This window comes from Caloenas nicobarica, chromosome 2, assembly GCF_036013445.1.
Source record: "Caloenas nicobarica isolate bCalNic1 chromosome 2, bCalNic1.hap1, whole genome shotgun sequence".
NCBI lineage: Eukaryota > Metazoa > Chordata > Aves > Columbiformes > Columbidae > Caloenas > Caloenas nicobarica.
The window spans coordinates 7,123,176-7,142,504 of NC_088246.1; positions in this window are offsets into that span (position 1 = coordinate 7,123,176).

Sequence of the window (19,329 nt, forward strand, 5' to 3'; positions counted from 1 at the left end):
AACTTCAAAACCTCCTGGTGCTTAAATGGTGACGTTCACACTCCCTCTCTGGAGGGGACAGAAGGTAATGGTACTCAGCTGTGACTATGACTATGCCAAATACCATTTGCTCATCTGAGATGAGCACAGATGGTCATATTTCCCTCTGTTTATTTTTGCTGAATGGCCTTTTCAGCCTGCCTAGTCTGTGACCTTCTCCTAAAAATGGGTAGATACGGTTTTGCTGGGATGCTGGGTTTCTTCTTTCTTCAGAAGGCAAAATAAACTCTGCTGGTATCAACTGTGAGGACACAGGTGGACCACAGAGTCTTGATGCTTTCAGTTCATTCCCTGCAGAAATGCAATTGTCAGAGCAACAAAAGGATCCGGGTACACATGTGAGCGTCCAACTTGCTGCTTCTCAAGTACAGGTTATGCAGACTGTGAATAACGTGAGTTATTGCACTATAATTTAATACATGGCACTTTTCATCTTCAAAGTAAAACTGCAGTCTAATATAAAAAGATATTCTAATCACTACATTTAAATACAAGGAGGAGTAAATCACTAAACAATATTTTAACATGTCAAAGGTAATAAAAAAAGGAATGAATAATAATCAAACAGCACCTGCCACCTTGGTCACTGATGAAAAGGCAGCTCTGGTGGGGTGTGGTTGCCTCTGAGGAGTTTTCAGACTCTAGGGCAGAGAGCTGGTGGAGTGCAAGCATCAGGAAAGCTCAGCACTGCCAACCCCAGCAATATTGCTGGGCACCTCACGCTGCTTGAAGGTCCATTCTGCTCCCCTTTTAATTTTTATTTAATTTATTAAGCTCTTGGCTTCAGTATGGCAAAGGCATTATTGAAAAGCATGTCTGCTGCCTCTGTTATTGAATAGTTTGAGACCCTTTGTACTGGGTCATTCATATATATATATAATAAGAGGCACAGCTGATCAGCATTCACGTTTTGTACAAAGTAGTAAACATAAAGAGTGCGAAATGTCTCTTCCCTCAGAAAGCAAACCATTTAAACAGAAAAAAGCAGTATCATCTCAATGTTAAAGAGAAAGGGAAGAGGTACAGAGGCTAGATCTGTGTGATCTCTGTGGGACAACAATTCCTTTCTTGACTGTCGTCCATGGAGGCAGCAAACCCAAAATAATTGCCTCAGCAATCACTGAAGTTGCTCCCTGGAGCCTGGATCAGTCCTACTGGACATGACTGGATGAATCATCCATGCATGTAGCATGCAAATGCAAGGGAACCTCCCTTAAAAGCAGGATTGTTGAGCCAAATCAGCTACTCAAGGTGATCACCAGAGGTGTATGGAAGAACCACAGAACGAAACTACTCTCCCAGAGCTCCGACATCCTCCAAGGTTTCCCCATTTCAGTGGGATTTCAGAGAGCATAGCACTACATGGGTTCTGACCCACCACACGCCAAGACACCCAGTTATATTTCGTACCACTTTAATGGTTCAGGTTCCTTCCTGATCCCTAATGGGGACGCTGGTTCCAGGCAAAACCTACCTGCTGTGTAAACAATGGCTCTCTGAGGAGATGTCAACGGAGCAGTTGATTACAGTCCACACATGGTTTGGATGACAACCAGCAGGATGGCCTCCAGCCACGCTGTTTCATTCATTGCATCATGTGGCTGTTCCACGTTGATAGGCAGTCTCAGATGATCCCCCGAGGGGTGTGTTGACAACAGAAAGTCCTATTGGCTCTGAGACAGTTTGTGAACTTCAGAAGCACAACCTTTGTTTTGTAGGGCAAATGTGCTCAGACAACACCCTGATGGGATCTGTAAAGCGTGATTAAACGAAGTCCCACAGTGGTCCTGTTTCCCTCTCCTATGGCCACCAGCTCATTGCAAGGGCACCCTGAGGCCCAGCTCGTGCCAGACTATCTTGTTTGGACAATACGGGGCCCTGCTGCCCATCTCTTTGCAGCCTGGAAACAGCCCTTCAGCTCTACTGAGACAACAGTCACTCAGAAAGCTACTTTCAGAGGTGCCTGGAGCTCTGGTTTCTCAGCTAACTCCTTAGCGTTAGATGACAGCAAAGCCGAAACACTGGTGAGCCACAGGAATTTTTTTAACACCAAACAATCATCAAAAACCACAGAAAGCAATCAATTATGAAAAGCAAACACGCTTTGAGAATATTTCCCCTCAATGGAGTCTCACCATTTGTAGGAGGACGTGTCCTGGACCTCCAGCCTGCCAGATTTTCTCAGGAGCTCAGGTGAAATTACTGCCCTTGCCTCAGAAAAGCTGAGTGCCTCAATGATCTCTCTCGCTTCTTGTCAACAGATCAAGCCATGATACTGCAAATCCCAAAGCATTTCATCTGTGGACGTCTAGGTCTTCCTCAAAACATTTCTGCACAAAACCCATTCAAAGTCAACCGTCTTCAACAACAACAGACCTAATATTTAGCAGTGAAAGATCCTTCAATGGCTCCTTCTCTCTGGTAGCTCTCCAGAAGGTCTTCCATGAATGCGTTGTGCTATTCTTGCCATCATGCTGTATTTAATACTTTTTATTTTAAAACCAATGCTTCTCAGAGTCATGCAACATCCGTTCAACAATCTGCCACACACTTGTGGAGATACTTTCTCTACAAAGCAAACTTTGCTGTATTGGGAGCTGTCACAAAGGCAGCCCAAAAGTCAATTTAGGCATACAATAAGCTCCATACAGAATTTATTCTAACCAGAACTGTTTAGCAAAGAAACCATCTAGAAATGGGCTTATCCAAAATTATTCGGCACTCAAACAGCATTACAAAACACAGGCTCAGATACTGGTTAGGAGTTCAACTACTACACAGTCAATTCAAACTCAAGGCATCAGATTCTACAACTCTAGAGTGATGATCCAAAATGTGCATCTTTTCACTCTTACAAAGTGAGGGCTCTCAAGGGTACCCAGAAGGTCACTTACTAGTTCAGCAAGGTGTCTCAGTCCTCAAGGAATGTTCCTCAGATGGCCGATCTAAGAAGGAGAGTCTTCAACTGCAGACTCACTACTCTAAAGAAGACAAACACAATGGGGTCTCCAGCACCTCCATTTATACTCTAATTGAATCTGAGCTGTGGTCATTTATGGTAGTGGTCTAGAAACTTCTCTCAATCAAGGCATCTCACTGGTCAAAGGCCCTGTCTGTCAACCAAGGGGCATGTGCATGACCATAGTGGTCCATGAGCCTAGAAGTTTCTACTGCTTTCAGGGGCAGAGGGGTGCATCTCCTACAGGAGCACCCTGAGCTCGCTGTGGCCAGCTCTAGGATTTCCATGGATAACACCACATGAAGAGCAGCTGCCAGGAGCTGCTGTGGGGCTCAGTAACCACAATGTCATTCTAGCAGCAAACACAGCTTACGCTACTGCTTACTGACAATTAACAAGCACGCCACTGTTACACCAAGGCAGTCATGTTTGTGTATCACTACAAAGTGTACTCCTCACTTGGTACCCAGGCCAAGGTGGAGAGGAGAGGCAATCAGGATGGTCTAACTATTTCAGATGCATCTGTCTTCCATGGAAAGGAGAAGGAAAAAGCATTGCTTGGTGGCAGTGAGTGGTACAGGCAGCTTTCTCACATGCAGGTGAGTGATTTTATTTTAATGGGGAGAAGTCCTGATCTTTTTGATGAGCCACTCAAATTATTACCAAGGAAAAAACAAGCGCTGCTCACTTCAGCTGATAGCCTCCTCTGAAAGACCCAGCTGAGATGGATGGCAGCACCGGACAGAAAGCTATCAGACACTTCGCCGTTATGCTTCACAAATATTAACCCTATATAAATAAATAAGGGCTTGACTTCACAGAGACTGATCATTGGAAATAGAGACAAAATTGCTCATTCTACAATCCCCTGCTTAAAAAAAAACATGTAGGTAACAGAAGAATTTTAAAAAGATTAATGGATGTTGTCACAACCTTCTCTAATGACAAACAAGTCTGTCAGGCCAGGTCTCTGGCCCAGATCATTCACATCGTAGCTTAGGTTTGGGCTAGGAAAACAAATACTCACCTGTCACGGCACAGCAGTACTTTCATTTGAGTCCTCTTAAGTGCCACTGATTTAGGCACAGGGAGATATTCTGAGCAGTTTTATCAACAACAGCCATGTTAACTGGGCTTCTCCCTCTCTTTCCAGCATGCTGCACAATCATCCCCCTTTCTATAACCTACTACCTCCATGTCTCTTCCCTGCCAAGGGGATAAAATGCATGGAAACGAGCGCTCTTCTCTTATCCAGCCCTTTTGAAACCGAAGCAGCAGTGGGGACAGATTCAGTCTCGCATGGCTGGAACTGGGGCTGGGTCTACGCCAGAAGCCCATTAGATTAGCAAACATTCCCTTGTGCTCACTCCGTTGGCTCAGCAGGCAGAGAGATAGCAGGCATCTACTTTCACAGCATGTTTCTAGTTTGGGGGGAAAAAAACCTCCACATGTCCCAAGCTATTACATCAAATACAAATGACATGAGGGCTTCTGCCATCTTGTTGAGCTTCTCGCTGATTCCCGCAGCAGACAGAGATGAGGGAGGTTAAGCAAGGATAATGAATGGCAGTAGTGGCAAAAAAAAAAAAAAAAAAGTCCATGATTTCCCAGAGGGAAAAATGAATGGTGATGCTCTCCCAGGATCTCCTTGTTGCTGTTGACTATTCCAGCACAGACTGTCATCTTCATAGAAAAATCATAGAAAGTAGGAGTGGAAGGCGTCTTGACCATTCCTCTGCCCAAAGATAGGGTCAGCTGCACTCTCTTTTTGTAGACATTTTGCTAAGTTACATAGTCCTTAATATCAAAACCATCACAAATGTCATGGCATTGCAGCACTGCCACCGGGTTGAGGAATGACTCATGTTCCCTGAAGCTATCTGTAGGCTGTCTTCAGACTGAGGTAAGTATCACCGTACAAATCATGTCTGGGTAAGAGCAACAGTGGTAAGGTCTAGACTATTTTTGTTTATTTTAGGTGTAAAATTGGATTCTAGCATTTCAAAACGCAGCCAAAAAAAGGTCCAGGTTCACATAAACACATATGTGCAGGGTTAAGGTATGTGAACAGATTGACATCTTTTTGGTTGTAACACAACTGAAAGTCCTTCAGTCAAGAACTCCTCCCAGTAGACCTGCAGATATTTCAAGACAGTGACCTGAATGTCACCTCCCCATCTTTTCCTCCTGCTATGTCCAACAGAGAGTTATTTGGGCACAGAGAAGAGCAGAGATGGTGCCACGAACTTCTTGAAGAGAAGATGGTACCCGGTCTGAGAGCACTTGAGTAGGGACACTGTCAGATCTACCTTAGGTATAAATCTATATGCATGTTCAAGAGAGGGTCTGCTTTTTTCCCCAGCAGACACAGTACAACACACAGTTTATGAATATGCTATTATATCCACTTCTGAGAACCAGGCCTCTAGCAGAGGGAGTCACAGCTGAAGTACCAGGTTCAATATTCCCTGAGAATCCAAATACTCCAAATCCATAGGACAACTGTCATTTGTTTGGTGGATACTGCTACATCCTCCTGCTGAGAAAGAAGGATTTCACTGGACCCAGAGCAGACTTTTTACTGTTCCAATTACAAAAAGGTACATTTTTTTAATTGTTTGTTTCTGTGCCATTATCATGACTGAATGGATTATGTTAAGGGCTTGTGATATGTACAAGTACAAATGGGCTTGCTTAAATGGAGCAATGCTAATTAAATAATAATGCATCAGTTTGAGTCTCATTTTGTGACATGTCTAGCTGTGTTAAGTATTCCCCTGCATACATAATTGTCCTCCTTCATTCCAAAAACTTCAATAATTGAGTTTTATTCGCTCAGGAGTAAAATATATATCAGGACCTCTAACACACCACCCTCCATTCATGCCTTGGAATTTGCCACACCTGAGGTATAAGACATCGTCTGCAGGAACCCACAAAGGTGCTTGTGATCCCAAAGTGTTTTACCTCCCAAGTGGGACTGATCCCCTTCCCAGAGATGTTCATAGTCATCTCATGCGTGAAGCAAAACAGAAAATTTACATTTAGGCTTTGCCTTCACCACAAACAACTCTATCTTATTTCTTTAGCTGTAAAGAAGTAATAAGGCACATATCTCCCTTCCAGCTCCTCCTTGTCTTCAGCTTACCCTAAGCAGTAAGTCTGTCCAGAAAGAGACTGTTTGCAGACTGACTAAAACCAAGACACTGTAATATTCACCATGGCCTACAGTTGTGAGCTTCAGATGGGTGTACATTGCAGTGACATAAAGTAATAACAACAGTGTCTGCTGGCTCCATTGTTGCCTGAAATATACAGCAAGATCTACTAACGACATGCACAGCTTGGTATGGAAATCTCTGGGTTCCTTCCAGCCTGGTCCAGTCTAATCATAGCCAGACTTCATAGGCAGGTAAGTGCATCAGGTATTTTTTAAGCAACAAAAAAATACAACACATCTCATTTTACTTTGCCTGATTTTGTTTATAGTTTAAGACAGAACTGTTCATTTCATATACATAAACATGAATTTCATCGATGCTTCTTAGTCCCGGACTTTTCTTTTTTGCCCGGAGGGGTTATCAGTTACCCAGATCAGGTCTCAGTCACAGGTCAGACTCCTGGAGACCACCATGCTACTAGCTCATATTTAGGTGGCCTTTGAGAACTGATCCAAATCGCTGATCGGCTAAACCAATCAGGGTGGAATTAATCTCATACCTTCAGGCAGCTAAACATTGAGTATCTAATGTCAGCAAGCAGGCTAGGTTTCTCCTGTGCATGCCTGTGCATCTGCAGAGGATGAACAGCCTAAAACCAGCATCTAAGCTGGAGGTCTTGTCATCATAGCTACCCTCACTTTTGACTGCAGAGGAATCTAATTAACTGTTTAGATTAGGTCCCAAATTTCTCGTAAGGCTAAACTTGGAGTAAGATTCATCTCAGCTACATGATGTCTTGAAGCCCAGACATGGACAAGAAGCCCAGACACACATATGAGGCCCAGATGGCTTCTCTAGGACTGGCTTCCCAACTACAGTACATGCATGATGAGAGATGCATTTGTCTCAATGGGATACATGGCGTGTAGAGCTGCCACTGATGGAGGAAATGAGGACACCTAGCTTGCGAACCCCAACCTCATGCTTCCCCAGATTACTGTGTCTGCATTTTGGGAGTCCTTTTGGGACTGGTAAAAATTATGCAAGAACAGGTTAGCCTCCTGATACACTAAGTCTAAGGTTCACCTCTCCCACTGTTCCTCCTGGAACTTGTGCCAGATGGAACCCAGAAACACAGAGCTCTCCTAAGGGTTAAAAACAGCAGAGGAAAAGCGCCATATCATCTCCTTTACAGATTCACACCTCGTTGGGCAGCTGTCACTCACCTTTAGATATAGCCAAGGTTAGCAGGATTCATCTTGAGAGGCTTGATTTTTGGAAGTACTGGGCACCACCATCTCCCATAGGGAATGTGGCTACACAGCACCACCAGAAAACAACATCCCAGATGCCCACACATAAAGCACAAGTGAAAAAATACCCAGTCACAGCATCAAACACATCTCCCCTGGGCCTGCCCAGATGTCTATTACCATTACAGCCGAAGGCTTTGCTCCAGCAATTATCTGACAGAAAGAACCCATTACCCTGAGGAAATAGTTTCCTCCCCTATTGACATTATCACATTATTGAGCTTTATATCAGATATTTTGAAATATTTACCAGGAGGGTTAGATATTATCCTATTTTTTAACTAAACAGTGTTGAAGGTACAGAGGGAAAGGATATGTCTACAGCGTTGGTGCCAAACTGCAACTCTGGGGTGTGCCCTGTTCTGCATTTGCCCCCATAAGTGTCCTCTGGGCATTCTTGGCCTGATTTGCTACAATAATGATGGGATGGAAACGGAGGGGTTATCTTTCCCTGGGTCTTTGTGTTCGGTGGTGATCTCCTTCATCTCCCCACCACCGCTGCCGTCACAGTGGTGAGGCAGGGGAGCAGAAACAAGCGTTAGAGAAATTTCAGCTTAGCTGATAATATTTTACAATAACACAGTAACAGCCACTCATAAAGCAGTCCTCGCCATGCAAAATTTACAATGTAAAGCAGACATATAAACAAAGTGGGAATAATATGATGGTGGAAACACATGGATAGGGAAGCTGTTGACCACAGCCATCCAGCCATGCGTGGGCAGAGGTGAGAACTGATCCCAGACTGGGAATTTGCCATCCCTGCCCAGCACCCTGCAGAAAACCTGCCTCTCCAGCAGTCATTTTCCAGGAACAGTTATCTGTCTATTGACTGTGATGCTTCTATATGCAGTATAAGCTTCATCTCACAGCCAGCTGCTATCAGCTGCAAAGGACTTACTTTCTCCAGGATATCCAAGGTCTATATCCATGGCAATTTCAGTCAGCTGAGTGTAGACAATAGCCACACTTATCTGAAATGCTACAACACTGGCAGCTAATGCACACTAAGTTAATCACTGGCATATTTGTAGACTGCCAAGTATATAATAGCACAATAATGAATTTGTATGGCTGGGCCTATAAAAACTTTGCTTTTTATACTCAGGCATTTTAATTGACACAGAAATACATTTTAAAAGAGAAAGCAGGCTTGATGAGGTCAGCTTAAATTCCTTGGTATAATTACCAAGTCCATTGAACACAAATCTGAAATCATTTAGGTTAAGTTAATAACTTATGCCTTTAGTTTATAAGCACCACATTACATTTCAGGCAGCTCAGATCTTGGCTTTGCTAAAGTGGCCTGGCCTTTAATAAATTCCTCCCCACGTTTTTCATGTTATAGTTCTTTTACAATCATGGTTTTCAAATGGCAGTGCAGGTACAGTGTGTTTAAATCACCATAAATTAGAATATATTTTTTTTCTGGCTATAGCACCTTTATTGTAAGTTGTCAACTTTTCTTTCAGCCATAAAGGTTATTATAGGCACAGATCGGAAATGAAAAATACGCCATGTGCGTCTGCAAATGTCCCATGCCAGACCCCTTCTGGAGCAGAATCACTTTCAGAGTTTTCCAGGGGAGTTCAAGTATTTTTATCAATTTGATTAGAATAACCTTCATATTTAATACCTCTGTAGACCGACAGAATTATATTTTATATGGCTCTGCAGTATAGGGGTAACTCCATCTACAGGACAACACTCAAGTTAGGTCAGGTTTTCACAAATCAGACAGGGGTATTGTTAAAGCTTGTAGGAGGGAAAAAAAAACTGTCCACCACCCATAGTCCAAGCTGACATTAACCACTAGGACACACATTTCCCCAGAGGTTTGTTACCCATCATAGGATGGGTAAGTAAGTTGCCCACAGTCTTCTGCTTGTGCTGCCTTTCAGTTAGACAGATACAGTGAGTCAAAAGTGGCCAAGGGATAGAATCATAGAATGATAGAATCATTTTGGTTGGAAGACACCTTCAAGATCATCGAGTCCAACTGTTAACCTGACACTGGCAGTAAATCACATCCCTAAGAACCTCATCTCCACATCTTTTAAACCCCTCCAGGGATGGTGACTCCACCACTGCCCTGGGCAGCCTGTTCCAATGCCTGACAACCCTTTCTATGAAGAAATTTTTCCTAATACCCAATCTAAACGTCCCATGGTGCAACTTGAAGCCATTTCTTCTTATCCTATCACTTGTTACTTGGTAGAAGAGACCAACACCCTCCATACTACAACCTCCTTTCAGGTAGTTGTAGACAGCAATAAAGTCTCCCCTGAACCTCTTTTTCTCCAGGGTAAACGGCCCCAGTTCCCTCAGCTGCTCCCCTTCAGACTTGTGGTCCAGACCCTTCACCAGCTTCACGATGATAATAAATGATAACGTGATGACGTTAATAAATAGGAAGGAGCTTGTTGGAAACTCTGTAACATGAGAAAAGGCTCTGCTTCTGCTAAGCAGCCTGGGGAGAGGCCGTGGGAGGTGGTTTTTGGAAAAATTGCTTAACCAGAGCACTTAGTGTGCAGGTAGCTTTGTGTTTGTCCATTTATAGAATGGGACATGCCTGCTGCTGGACTGAGGGCAAGGGACAGGCAGCGGCAGTATCTCCATGGCCTGTGAGGGATGTGGGAACCATGAGAAGCATCTTAGGGTACCAGGAGGTAGCTACCTCTTTGTACCTCTTCTCCTTTCCCCTGCTCCCTCTCCCTGTGCACATCCATCTTTCCCAAGGATGTCAGGGATCCCTGTGCACGGTATTAAGATAAGCAGCAAATAATGCCGGGAGGAATTTGCTGAGCCAGCTGGTCTTTTGCACCCTGTAGGATGCACAGACCAAAGAGGCGTCTGCCACACATGTCACACAGATGAAGCCAACTTTGCATTCAACAACTGCACCAAACAAAAGATAAAAGCAGTTTCAGCATAATAGATCATTCAAAAGGGCTCCAAATCCATGCTCCCTCCCCTTCCTTTGTACCCTCTCTCCAGGTTGCTTAGCAAAAGCTGATTTTTATTTCCAATTAAAGGATTTCAGAGCAGCTTTTATTTATTATTTATTATTATTGTGTGACCACTTTGAATCACACTGCTTCATTCCAGTTCTTTAATCTAATAAAAAAACTGCAGCACACACAATTCCTTCCTGTGAAATGTTCCTGGGTTTTCTTTAATGTTTTGCATAGCTGCACTCAGTTTTTTGGTGTATTTTTAACTGGCTCCAGATTCACGCCTGAATCACCTCTAGTCCTACCAGCAAAAACGAGAGGGGCAGAAGACGCAAAAAACTCCTCTCTAGCCACGTTCCTGGAATCTGCTTTTGTCAGAGATATACTGGTATCACAGAGCAGTCGACACAGCACTGTCATGTTTAGTGTGCACAGGCTGACACTAAGACAACAGCTTGAAATGCAAAGAAACACAAGTACAGTAATTGCAGCATCTTGCGGCAGTGCTCAAAACGCCAGCGCTCTCCTGACTGCCAGCCAAGAGGAATTTCCTAGGAGGATGTACAGCGAAACCCTCTTCTCACGGGGCCAGACAAAGTGACATTTTGTTATCAAACAGTAACGAGGAAAAGTTTTTTTAACTGTGCAATGTGAGTATTCAAATTCCTACTCCAGGTTTGTGCTGTTTACTTTAGGGATGAAATGAGCACCAGCCACTGGAGCACTTGTGGAGTGATATGGAGATGCTGTGTCCAGAGAAGGGCATTTTTCAGAAGATATCGATGGCAGAGCAATGCGCAAGTCCTACCGAGTGACTCATGCGAGTTTGGCTCTCCAGTCTAATCAGAACATTTGAAAACCCAGTGCTGCTCTCATGCAGGATATGTATGCACTCACAGGGCTTGCTGTGCTTGAGCAGCTTCTTATTCGAGACTCAAGAAAAGAGCCTGCAAAAAATAGTTAACTTAGTCCCACAGTCATTCTGGTGGATGTAGTAACCCAAAAAACTCTGGTTTTAATGATTTGGAGACCAAATGACTCTGTGGCTGCTACAGGCAGTACAGAAACAGCAAAGGCAAGGTGATCTCGGGCCATGGAGCATCCCTCAGTGTGACTGACAAGAAGCAGCAGGAGGAAGGAGCACGAGAAGGACTGGTGAGCAGAGGGGCGTCCAAAGAAATGACAGAGGTCAGCACGACAAGAGAGGACGGCCCATCGTTAATCCTGTTGCGCAGGACAGACCTTCCATCTAGCAAGAGGCACAGAGCTGCCTTACATCAAAAGGCAATGTCAGCAATTAAAAAAAAAAAGAGTTAAGAACTGGTCCTGTGCCCTGACCAGCGCATCACAAGTTGCCACAGAATATAGCACTCATTGGAAATTTCCCCAGTGACTTGGGAGTATCAGCCCCAGGATATTGTCCACACAACCCAAGTCACATGGAAGCAAAACTCCTGCCAGGAGCCTCAGAGAGCAGGTCAGCTTGCCACACTCCTGTGCCAGGCTCTAAAATAAGGCCAAAAAAACAGACTTGCTCTTATTTGATACTTTTCAAAAGCAAAATTTTACTTATCTCCCATTCCTGCAGTCAGAAGACGAAAAGCATTTTGCATTCAATTTCCCAGATGGGGACCGTGTCGTTAATATTTAAGTGGTACTCAGCGGGAAAGGGCACTGCTTTGATGGAGACATGCTGGGTGCAGTCCTATGGATTCGGTTTTGCAGTATAAGTCTCAGAGGCTACGGTCACCTACATCCCATTTTAGAAGATGGGCTTGGGTAGATGGGCTCAGGTTTCAATGGCGATTAGGCACCAAATATTTCAGGAATATTTTCAGAAATATTTCAGGTGCCAAATTGCATATTGAGTTTGCTAAATGCCCCTAAAACTCTGTCTCTTGTAGCATAAGGTAGGGTGCCAATGAAATAAGCTAACTCTCAGAAAAAAATGGGATGTAGGGATCAGATATAAAGGAAAAGTCAGCCACATCATGGGTGATGTATCAGCTCGTGCATGTACTTTCATCCCACAGCAAACGCAAGGCAATTTGGATGGGCTGAATTCTTGGCAAAAGAGAGTCTGGCACCACTTCTATCCAGGGGGAAATTGACCACCACTGTCAGGAGGGAAACAAACCCTTTGGAACTGAAAAATGAAAATACAATATTTTCCACAGCTGGAGATATTCTTTAAGAGAAAAAAAAAATGAACATTTTCTATTTCCATACTTTTCTTCCACAATCCCTTCGTGATCAGAAGAGAGTGGGCTGAATACATTGCAGCAGATTACACTGCCGTTATTTTAGGCCCCATCAGAAATACTGTAATTTTCCTGAAGAATCTTGTTATCACAAAATTGCAGCCTAATTTGGCACACTCGGAGATTTCTGTAGGTCAGATAAAATTCAAGTAAACATTTGAATCTCTAAATCTGAACTATACTTGTCAAACACAGTTAAAATACAGTTCGTGACACAAAGGAGGATCTCCCCCTGCCTTTTGAAACTCCTATTTCATATTCTGAAGGGCCTTCCCAAGCCCAGGTAATTCATTTCTTTAGAAAAATATTTCCAGAGGTGCATTTACAGACAGCTAGAATTGTGACAAGGTACAACCCCCCTCATGCCAAGACTACAGTTAACTTTTCAACTTACCCTTTCCTTTTTTTTTTAAGGTTCTTAAAATTAAAAAGGGAACAATTCTTAGTACGAGCAAACATTGTGCCGTGTCTTCCAAGATCCCCCAAATCCATGTCTTAACAGTATTTTAAGGGCTAGAAGGCAACATTACAATGATCCTTTCATTTGACCTCATCTGTCACCCAAGCCAGATGAACACCTTTGACTCCAGCACCTCGAAGCAACATCCACTTACAAAAGTGTTCATTTGTTCTGAGACACGTGGAGATGTTTCTCCACCAGCTCCCTGAAAACATGCTAAGACAGGGACTAGGGAGCAACAACAGGATGGGGAGGCCAATCCCTGGGCAAATTGTCAAGGATCCAGCCACTGATTTAAAATCAGCATCACGAGGGCCTATTAAACTGCAATAGTTTAAATTCTTTGAAGATAATATCCTGGACTGGGCTTTTAACTGTTCATTTTACAATTCTGTTTATAATTTATATGGCACAAACGAATGGAAAACTCAAGAGGCAGGAGCTAACAGTGACTTCGATGGTGGTTTTCAAGGTGAGGTTGTCAGAAAAGAGGACATGCAAATACAGCTTTTTGTCTATTTAGTTCTTTTCTGTAGGTAAGCTTTGGGCATTTAATATTATTTAGTGAAGGACGATTGGTGGTATTTCCAATAGAATTTTCCAGTGGTGACTCAAAAAGCTGCTGCCCCAAGTATCCATCCTGCCAGTCCACAGGTAAGGGTGACCCCTCCACATGCTGCCTGTCCTTCCCTCTGCTGCGTTGGTTTCCACACAGGCATCTTAGCACAAATCCACTTTCCTTGGACAGGTAAGATGCTAAAGCATGATGACACCTGAAACTGCAGCTACAGGGTTTGTCAGAGACCAGCTGTCAGTGATCCGTGTTTCAGAACGTCCCTTTTCTGCAGCTAAACCGTGTTGTGTCCATCTTATGGGGAGCAGAAGGACAGACGACCACACTACGCAACAAGATGCAGTGACCATGCTCTTGCTCCATTCATCATCTCATGACTGCAGGTGTAAAAGACCTGTCCTATCCCAAAACTGCTGCTGTGGATATGTGGATATGAAATCCATGGGAGAACAGATTATGAGCTACGTGGGGCAAGGAATATAGTTTAGCAGAGCTAGTCACTTTGGATAGAGTCCAAGCCAAAAATTTAAATAACAGTGATTAAAAACGAAAGCCACAAAACGCCTTGGTTGCTTCTGCATTAAACTCAGGGAGTTTTCTCAAATCTGCGTCAATACATGTTATATTTAATTCCTCTCTGTTATCACAGTTACAACTCAGAGTGGGAACTATCGAAATACTTAATGACCTAAGGCTTGATCCATAGTGCAATGAAGGCATACAGATATATTCCCCAATCTGTGATAAGCCATATAGCCAGCAAAAGGCATATCAAATTCCTGTTTTACTGGAATTATTCTTTGCTGGCTTTGTAACAAACGGGGCCATATAGAAAATTCTACAAGGAATGCAGGAAAACCCTTCTTTCTGCATGTTCTTAAAACATGAAAACACATCTATTTAATTAAGAATTGGAAACATTGTCGCACTGCATCAAAAGAAAAAAATATATAATTTTGGGAGATGAAAGCCTACCTGTCTTCTCTTTAGAGACAATCCTTTTACCAAGCTGAGGAATTCAAAAAGCCCACAGCCACTTTTGATGTGTTGAACATCAGAATCCTCAACTCTTTTCTTGTGAGACTCCATTCACACCCAGAAGCAGGAATGGGTCACATCTGTTCTATACAAGAGCCATTTTAGAGAAATTTGGCTGCTGTGGGTATTTTGAAGTTGCCAGAAACAGCTGAAAACCAAAACAGTAGGAAACGTAGCCAGGGGATATTTTGACAACTCTGACGCTTTTTTTTTTTTTTTTTTTTAAATAATTGACCAGGGAGGTCAGATTGCATTGCCGTTAAACCAGGAGCCAACCCACCAAAGTCAGTGCAGTTTCACCAGCATTCAGACTCTGCTCCGTCAGGAGGACTCATGGTTACTCCGTTTCTATCCTCCATTTCCAGGGACTAACAGCGTGTGAACGATGCCAGTTGAAAACATGGTAACAATAAAGAGGGTAAAGCACGGTGACATTTTCTCAGCTAGTCAGTGTAAGCAAACAAACAAAAATACAAAGGGAGGAAAACAGTCTTGGCACAGATGGGCTCTTTTGCATGTTGCCTTCCACACATAGAGCATTTAATCTTGAGTCAGCACGAGTTAGCAAAGGAATGACAGGTTGTTACAATTACAAGCTGCTTTGGAAGTATTGCTATCAGTGCTGCCGCTATTTATGTTTAGTATTGTTATTGATGCTATTAATACTGCTCGTACAAGCGTTTAATGTTACTGTACCGATGTAAATAACATCTGGATTAACAGTCGAGAGAACAACATGATGCGAAACAGATTGACGGCTGAAGAAGCAGCATTTATTGGGTCAGACTTGTGGGTTACATTCCTGCGGGTGTTGTGCATTCATACTGCAGGAACCAACGGGAGGCTTTTCCAAATAAGCACCCCAGGATGTCGCTTGTGAAAGAGGGCATGATGCTGTGACTTTTTTTATTTTTCTGCCTCTGCGAGGACAGATTTGTTACCAGATCACAGTGGCAGAACTAACCACAGAAACTCCAAGCCTCAGTCCTTCTAAATTAGCCACAAAGAAGCATTATCCAAGAATTCAAACCAGACTTCACTTGGCATCTTGTTTGTATTATTTGTGGTCTCTGCCTGAGCACCACAAGCCACCCTTTGCCCCAAACTGCTTTAATCACAATCATAGCCAGGGGCTCAGCAGAGACCTGAGCCTCACAGCACTGAACGCAGAGGAAAAGCTGATACATGCTCCCCAGATTGTGTATAGTCTAAATAGATGACAGGAAAAAGGTGACTGCAATATAACTTCTCTATCTAGCAAACCCCCAAGGGACTTGGATAAACGTTCACTTTAACAGGTTTTTCACTGCGATAAAATTTTGTAAATCTCTGCCTCAGATATATGAAGAACTATACTATTTGAATTAGATACCTTTCACAACACGCTGTTAGAAGCTCCCTCCAAATCTCTGGGGCTCTCCCCACCAGCTGCCTCCCAAGTCACTCAACTGCAGCAGCCTGATGTGTCTCCATGCAATGTGATAGCACAAGCAGAAATGCAGCCTGCTCCTCTCCGGGTGGCCTGGAGATGTGCTGGGACACAGCTCACAGAGGAGAGGGTTCAGCTCCTTCAGTGCCAGCACCTAATGTCATTTTAGGTGCTGTAGACTGACTTCTTGCTCCCAGCCCAGTAGAGTGTAGGTCTCCCCAAAAATTCTGCATCGTAGCTCTGTTTAGGCAATTGAATTCCACTCTAAGGGAAGGACCTAGTGCTCCAGGTTTAAAGTTCACTGCGTCTTCCATCAAGGTTCCTGGGGGCACATCGACATCAGCATTTTAGTCTGGAGCACACATGCATTTTGGAAATGAACCCTCTTATGGTCCTTGCTTACCATGCTTTCGTTCACATCATGGTGCAGGCTGACGGCACATGAAGGAGATTCCTTCTCAATTAAAGGGCCCTGGAAGATGTTTTTTGGGAGCACATCTAGTAAAGTCCTACCACTAAAGGGTAGTTAGGAGCGATTCTGGGGTAAAATCCAAAAACACAGTGCTGATTATTGGCACTCTTCATTAAATGCCTTCTTTCACAGCTCTGCTCCTCTGGCACTGCACTATATCAAGTTTATGTTGCCTGTAAAGGCTGCTGAAGTCACAGGTAATGTAAAGTAAAGAGAACAGCACTGGACTGAGCTGTTGCCAAATGAGTACACCCTTAGTCCAGAGCCAAAAGTCTGTCTCTGCGCTGCTCCCCAACTGGCTGATGAGACATAGATGCTTCCCTAACACATTCCCCCTGGCCCAGGTGCATTGCCCATGGGGATGCCACTATCCCAGTTTATTTAGGGCTTATTCAAGGTCAGATGTCCCCAGGAGATCGTGTTCCCTAATTCCAGTCAACACCACACCAGGGCTTCCTCCCCCTGCCCCAAGCCACCAAAGTGTCCCTCACCCCCAAAAAAGCACACAGGAGCTGATCCTACAAAGATAAACCCCTCCTTCCTGCCTGGGAATTGCAGAATTTAGAGAAAAGCCTTTCCACATGCTGAACATTAATATGCTTTATATTAACATGCTTTATATTAATACGTAGATAAGGCTCATCCCTGGCCCATCACTGTAACCAGGCATGACAACAGTCCACTGTTTTTAAGCTGTGGTGTGGCTTTGGCTCTTGGTTTTCTATGGTGTCTATGAGGGGCCAGTGGAGATAGAAATGGCCTAATTTAGACAATATTTAAATTACAATTTCAAAATAGATGAGTAAAATTAAAAAAAAAAAATCTGCACGTTAAATAAAACACAGCTGCCATATGCAAGTTGCTCTCCAAGTAGGTTTTCTCTGAAAAAAATGAGTCTTTTGCTGCTGAGATTATAGTAAATAGGGGCTTGTGAAAGTGCATTAAAACTGCTTTGTTCCTTTGGTTTCTAAATGGGAAGCAGAGCCCCATGTAACTGCTCTCAGCCACAGGAAGCCTGTGGGAGCTTGCAAGTGAAGCCAGCTATTTGGCGTTGAAATGCAGTACCTGAAACCCAGGGCCATTTTCACATCTCTTCTGATCATTTCAAGTTCCACTAAGTGTCCTCTCCTTTATTTATGGAGCATTTATCCTGGCCATGTTTCTAGGGAATGGAAAACTCCTCTGGAGAGGCTTTTTCAAGCAATCAACATTAAAAGTTAAGAATCTTAACTTCATACAGTGGAGCTGTCCCCATGATCCAAATGTACATGCTAAACCCTTTTATTCTTTGTTGTACATTGATTATATTCACTTCAGTGGCAAAAGGTAAGAAAAGTAATTTCCAGCTGCAGTTGCCCAACTTTTATGATATTTTATGTCTATCACTGAAACACACAGAATGACCCATTTAATTTTACATTACAGGCATTTCAGTAGCTATCATCACCAGATTGTGTGATTACCTCATCGGAATTAGCCATTAGAGAGGGAAAGTTGCTTCTTAAAATGTGAAGCCTGCAGGCAACACAGAAAGCCATCCTACATATTTGAAAAAGGCCAATTTTTAACTTTTCTGGTTTTTAAACCTGTAGCATCAATAGGCAGACTGACATCAGGGAACAGTACGTTCTTGGCCCGAAAAGCAATGGGAGGTGAACTGTATGGTTTTGAACAGACACAAAGCAAGTACTAAAGCATCCCAGTGAAATATCTAGTCTAGTGTATGGTCTCCCACAGCATCTTTGATCAGGTGCTTTGGAGAAAAACAATCAGTACGAGGTATCCAACCCACGTGTACGAGACTCATTCAGTACATACCAGCTGTGCATTGCCAGCATCCCAGCCATATAAATCCCTCTGCCTGGATACATCTCCCCATCCAGAAGCAACCTGACTAGGTTTCTTTAAGACCAGCTATTTCACTTGTATTTAAAGTGAACCTCTTGGTTTCCTGTGGTTTCGCTGTGATTTTCCTGCTTTCAGAGCATTTCTCCTTATTCCTTGAGTTGCTGGTTCTGGTGGAGTACTTGGAGCCTTGTGAGATGTGACTGCACACCAACGAATTACCCCGTAGGGCATCTGGCATTGGCATCAACTAGAGGAATGGGCTGATGCCAGAGCAGACCTATTACCTGGCATCTACATGAGTCTCTTAACCTTTACATGGAGCAGCGACTACCCACAAGATGAAGTCCTATCTCAGGCTGCTTTGAAATGCGGTGCATGTGCTCCAGAGTCTGGAGCACAAAGAATGGAAAGATATTTCCCCTTGACAATGTGGACAAGGGAGCCTTGGAAGGACTTTGCTCAGCCTATGGAGTTAATAGGAGGATCTTTGCTGTTGAGTTTCATACAGAAGGACGCAGAAAAGATATAAGAGTCAATCCTGCATGGTGGTCCTTCTGTGATACAGAGATTTTTTTTAAAAAATATTATAATCCTTTTACCTCAGTCCAGTTCCCTGCAGTGGTTTTGTTTTATGGCACCTAAAGAAAGAGCTCCTAATTTCAGTAATGCCATGATGTACCACCGAAGGTACAACTGGTTTACCCAGTCCTAAGAAAAAACAGTAACAAAACCCTCCAATATATAGAACATATGTCCCACTTGTGGAATTTGGTCATAGATTAATTTTACTTGGTTTTGTATCTAAGCTCCCTGATTAAATT